This window comes from Rhinolophus sinicus, linkage group LG12 (assembly GCF_036562045.2).
Source record: "Rhinolophus sinicus isolate RSC01 linkage group LG12, ASM3656204v1, whole genome shotgun sequence".
NCBI lineage: Eukaryota > Metazoa > Chordata > Mammalia > Chiroptera > Rhinolophidae > Rhinolophus > Rhinolophus sinicus.
This window is the reverse complement of record NC_133761.1, coordinates 54,616,571-54,622,566: the sequence shown is the minus strand read 5'-3', so window position 1 is coordinate 54,622,566 and position 5,996 is coordinate 54,616,571.

The window sequence follows — 5,996 nt, the reverse complement described above, 5'->3', positions numbered from 1 at the left end:
GCAGGGCGGGCGGGCAGGGCTTTGTCCCTGGAGGAGGAGCGCGCACCACGTGACCGCCGATCGCTCCCCTCTTCCCGGCCCCCCAACATCGCGGGATCTGCTGTCCGCGGGAAAAGGGGCTATGGGGCCAAGCGGTGGGTGGCGAGGCTGGAGAGGGCGGCCGAGGACGCCCGGCGGCAAGTAAATCCTCTCGGATCTCCGCCGCCGGCCGCCCACCAGGGTGTGTGCAGGCCGAGGACACCGCGGTTTGGAGCAGGCACAAGGCCTCAGGTCCCGGGGCGGCTGGGCGCAGGGGAAAGGCGGGAGCGTGCTCGGATTACGCGCCTGGGCCGTGCTTCCAAAAGAGAGCTCTTCCCCGGGCGTCCGCCGCCTGTGCAGGGAGCCCGCGCCCAGCACGCCTTGGCTGCGACCCTGAGCACCTTGGGGGAGCGTCCGCCCGCCGGCTGCTCCCGTGTCCCCAGCTCCCTCAACGCCCGACCTCGCAGCTGCCCTTCATTTCTTTATTTTGGTGGAGAAAGGCGGGGTTATCTATCTTGGAGACGAAAATCTTTCCAGGAAGTTTGTACCTATTAATATTTCAGTTCCTGGCAGCTGCTTTAAGTGCTGGAGGAGGGGGAAGGGCCAAGTTCAATGCTGCGGGAGTGGGAGCTGCCGCGCGCAGCGGGCTGTTCTCTGCAGGCCTGAGGCGGCAGGGCCGCGCGGCAGCCCCAGGGCCTCCCGGACACGCCCTGTTCCCTCCGGGAGAGGCCAGAGTTGCCACCTGGAGGGCCGGCGGGTGCCTTTGGGAGCAATGCGTTCTCGGGGAGAGAGGCGGGTGCGACGAAACCGAGAGCGAGGGTGCCAGATCTAGGCTTCCCGGAGCGGGCACGACGGAGGGAGCAGCCACCAGATGTCGGCGATTAGCCGGAGTGGGCGTGGGGAGGAAGGAAAGGTGGCGCTGGGAGCATCCCCGCGCGGATGGCGGATGGCGCAGCTTCGCGAGCGAGGGCCGCAACTATCTACCTGGGAGCACGCGACAGCAAGGCCTAGAGCCCTGACAAGGTCAGGACTTTCGTTCTGACCTGGTTTGGCCACACGACGGGGAGAGCGCTGCAGCAGAAACTTGACCTTTTAAAGCTCGCATACTCCTCACAACCACCTTGCCAGGTTATTGTCAACAATCTACAGAGGCAGAAAATAGAGCTCACAGAAGTGAAGTGACCTGCTCCAGGCCACAGTGCTCTGCCCGACAGCGAGGTCCCCGACTTTGGACATATATCTTGCAAAAAAGAGTCCCTTGGAAGCAAATGCAACAGTATTCTCCCCGTAGTATCAGCCAACAGAGTCGTCCACTGAGCGGAACCACAGGAACAAGGACTTGACCCCAAGCCCCGGACCTTGCCAGATTTTCATGATCCCCTTCATTCACCACGGAAGAGCCCGTTCAGGCTTTCTAGCCAGCCACACATCTGGAGCACCCATCATTTTGCCCAAGAAAAGGTCTTTTTTAACACCCGTCACGTGCATCTATAGATAAAGAGATTTGAAGCTGTTGGCATAATTACTTCTGGACCCTCCTGACAAAGGTACTTTAAAAGCCAACTAACTGTCCCCAAAATGGAAGTCATCACATCCAGCGACATCGCAGTCTCTTCCCCAGGATAGCGGTCCATAGTCACTCAGACACTACTGCCACCTTCCGGCTCAGGATTATGGGCCCGTCTGCTCAGGAACTCGGTCCAGCTCTGCATAGAGCTCACTGACTTGGGCAAAGGGAAAGTTGGTCTCATGAACCTCCTAACTCTGATCTCTAGGTCCTCTCCCTCTTTCACCCTCTTAATCCCTCCCCAGTCACAGGTGTTTCTCCCAGGTGGCCAGAGCCCCCCCTGGCCTGGGAACCAGAGGGGAGGATGTGACGGGTTCAGGCCTTTGAAGGTGGGACTTGCTGACTAGAAAGGCTTCCCTGACTCCATCTCCTAGGAAAAGTACCCAAAGGAAGCCTTAATGGAGCGTGACAACTGGCTGCCGCCTTTCTTCCTGGGACGCCAGGCTTGGTGATCCAGTGGAGGAATTTCAGCCCTCCCTTGGCAGGGAAGGCATTTTGGAGTATTTAGTCTTTAAGCAGCAGGGAAGGCATTTTGGAGTATTCAGTCTTTAAGCATGGCTGCCTTCTATGAGCTTTCTCTCCCATCTCTGAGTTCGATCCAAAGTGCCCTGCTTCTGTTTGCATTCATGCAGCTGAGGTTTCTGGGAGTGGGATCTGTGAAACAAATGCCCTCTCCCTAGCTTGGGTGGCCCAGGCCCTGCCAGCTGCCTTCACTTTTGGCTACAGAAAGCCTGCCAGGCTGCAGGCCCTGGAACAATGTCTGGTAGCATCAGCTATTTTAATGCAGAGTTAGGCACACAATCCTTGCTAAAAATAAATACAAAGGAAAACCCCAAAGTAGCTAAGCCTATTTTAATACCTTTTCTTTTTCTTGTTCCCGGCTCTTTTGTCTTCCCCTTGCAACTTGGGAGCTGCATTTTACACGGGGCCCACCCTGAATATTGTCAGGGCTCCCACCTATGTCCTTTGGATGCCCAGCCTGATCTTAACCTTTGGCTGGAACAGAGTCAGAGGGAACAGAGGGAAGAAAAGGAAGAAGATCCAACAGCCATTTCTTTGAGTGCAATTTACACTAAATAGAATGACTGATGGCACCACTTCTGAGGCATGAAGACTAAAAAGGACCTTAGGGCTGATGAACCCTTTTCCCATTTTCCTTCCTCCTTCCACCTCTCCACACAGCCCTCTATGGGGAGAATGGACATTTGCAAAGCACCTGCCTAAGAAATGGTTAGTAAACATGTCCTCCTCTGCGGGGAGAGAACAAATGTGACTGCTTTGAGTTCCTGGGGAGCATGGCTGCTTGCTTTTTCAGAAGGGAAACAAGGGTGGCAATGCATTTGGGGGTGTCTTCTCTTCAATACATTAAATGAGGGGGTCATTAGACTGATGTGGCTATAATGCATGGGGGCTCATGGGAGCAACCAAAATCGAAGCCTATAAATGCCTCAGCGTTACAAAATCAAACCAATGAAGACACTAATCACAAACATCCAATGAGACTTGAAGCTAGCGCCAAGTGAATAATTTCCTTGCTTTGCTTCCGCACTTCCTGTTAAGTCTTTCCCCTGCTCCTGGAGGAGCACTGCTAACCACTTCGGGTTTGGCACTTCCCCATTCAAATCGACTTTTGTTCAAATAAACTCTTAAAATATGCCTGTTTATTTTTTAACACTACCTAGACTGCAATCATGACCCCTCTTTTCACTGGGACCCCCCAATCCTTATCCATATAGGGTCAAGGAGGTAGTTTCTACCTGCTGCATCATTACAAAATTTCTCTGTCACCCCTACATCTCCCCGACGGAAGAATCAGGGCCCTTTCCCTGGAAATTGGAACAGGGAGAAAGGGAGGGAAGGAAACAAAGTCCAACATCTGGGCCCTCTTAGTGAATTTCTATTGACTCTTTTATTTTTTCTTCCTCCAGAATACCAGTCACACTTTCCTTTTCTTTGCGTGTGTCATAATTTTTTAAATCGACAAATGGACATTTTAGATAATATATTGTAGCAGCTCTGGATTCTGATCTGAACAAATAAACACATTTTGTTTATTGGTTTACTTAGATTAACCCCTTGGAGTCTGTCTCCCCACAGCGTGTAGCTGCTGCTACCTCTGCTTGGTTTTTCCCTTCTCATTTTGATTTTTAAACCTTCCTTTCTAGAGGTTGTCTCCATGCGGCAGCGATTGGTCAGAGGTTGTGCTCAAATATTTCGTGGTCAGAGTGCGATGTCATCAGTGAGGTCAAGTGTTAGATCCCTTCTTGCTGAGGCCAAGAAGGATGGCTGTGTAAGGATTGCAGGCACAGCCCGGGAGCCTGGTGCCACGGCTGAGATACTGAGGGCCAAGCTGGGGTCTTCCTGCTCACAGAAAAAGGAAGACTTATGTTCCCAAGCCAATGCAACAGGGCTTTCTCACTTCTTTTCACTAATGTTCTTAGCCGGCCACGGGCACAGGCCCTGGGGAAGGAGACCACAAGACATGGTTCTCAGGTACAAGAAACTCAGGGCTCAGGGCGGGGAAGGGAACTGGGTAAATGATTAGCTCTAGAATAGCCTGGGTGCCCTAACTGAGAAGGGTAGGAGGTTGACAGGGAGCAGAAGGTGAGCCAGGGGCAGGCGTGTGGGTGGGTAGACGCGGCCTTGAAGGATGAGGGAGCACCCATGGCTTCTGCCCCCTGCGCTCCCCACTTCCACCTCAGTGGAACCTTGCTGGCTCACCCCAGAACCCTGGATTGTCACACTTTGGTCCTTTTATGGGTGTATTTTCTAAGGGTCTGAGTCTTTACGGGTAGACCTGGAGGGAGAAATGAAGTGTCCTGAACTGGGGTACACCACAGGTGAGAATGAACTGGGAGAGATCGAGGGGGGTTAGAGGCCTGGGGACTAGCTGAGAGGCCCTTGAAATGAGGGGAAGGCCCTGCCCAGGTCCAAGGGAGTGGAGAGCTGTGACACTGTGTCACGGCCTGCCCAGGGCTGGGGCTGCCATCTTACTGGAACAGCATGAGCCTCAGCTGCCTGGGCCCCCACCATCAAGCTCAGGCTGACTTTCCTGATGGCACTTTCATGTCCTTGGGGCCTAGTATCGGGCCCAAACCAGGAGGGGCCCAGAATCTCCCTTTCCTCTAAGTCTTGTGGCCCTGGTTGACCCGGGGGTGGGGGTGGGGGCGCTGGTGGCTTCATGCACATCTTGTCTCTCTGTAAGCATAAAAGCTCCCTCCTTTCTTGGGTCTGGAGGGTCACTGACCCCCAACCCTCCCAAGTGTCCCAAAGCTCCGCTCACCTTCCCTCAGGCTGATCAGGGCCCTCAAGTATGGGGAAATCTCTCTACACTGGGTCTCTCTGACTCCCCCACCACATAGCTCCCGAGGACCAACCCTGCCCCTGGGGGGTGGAATCCTCTCGCCATTTGGGCAGGGGGCAAATGCCAGTTGTACTCTGGATGGTGTGGGGACTTTTAGTACTTGGGGAATTAGGTCTGAAGTTGGGGGAGAATCTCCCTCATCAGATGATACGTCCCAGCAGAGGAATGTCACTTCCTGAAGGGTACCATCAGCTGTTGGCTAGAAGCTTCATTAAGGAAGCCCCTGACACTAACAGAGAGGCGATGAAGAATAATGATGATAAATGTGGGTGAGTTGAACCATACATCTTCTCAATGGGGCCATCCCCACACGAGGCTACAGCGTAAAATTGACAGCCTCTGTGTAGGTTCATCAAGGTAATTAGGATTGCTGTGGGGGAGGGGTGGTGCTTTGTGGTGTCTGTCTCCCCTCTGACCTTGGGCTGCTGCCCACAGTGTGGAGGAAGGGAGAAGGGAAGGAGTAAGGAAAGTGGCGGGGTTCATTATTTTCTTAGAGGCCAGGTTGTTGAGGTTAGGAACTCTGGCTGCTGGGTGGGCTGCTTTGGGGGTAGGAGGAAGCGGGGAGGACCCTTAGCGTAACACCTTTTCCTAACTGATAGCTGACTGCAGGGAGGAGTGAGGAGGGCCCACCGTCCAGAGCAGGCCCTGTGGGAAGGGGTGAGTCCCCTAAGAGGAGGGCACACAGCAGTCAGTGGCAGAGCTGGGACATGGAGAGGACACCCAACTTGTGTGGGCTGAGGGCTCTTTCTCTCCTGTGGGAGAGCTGTTCCTGTCCCACAGATTGATTGAATATCAGTGGCCCTCGATATTCAATCAATCACCCATCACACAGGCAGCACGCCCTTGGACATCACCAGACAACAGGGAAAAGATGGCCGAGGAAGTCCAGAGGGCTGGAGGAGTCCCAGGTGGGAGAGCGAAGATGGAGGAAAGACCATGGGGCTTCAGGGAGGAGGGTCTCGGCTATCTCTACAGCCCCCAGAGCCTCAGGCTGTCTTTCTGTAATAGCCAGAAAAAGTTTCACTGGGACCTGTCACCACCTTACTG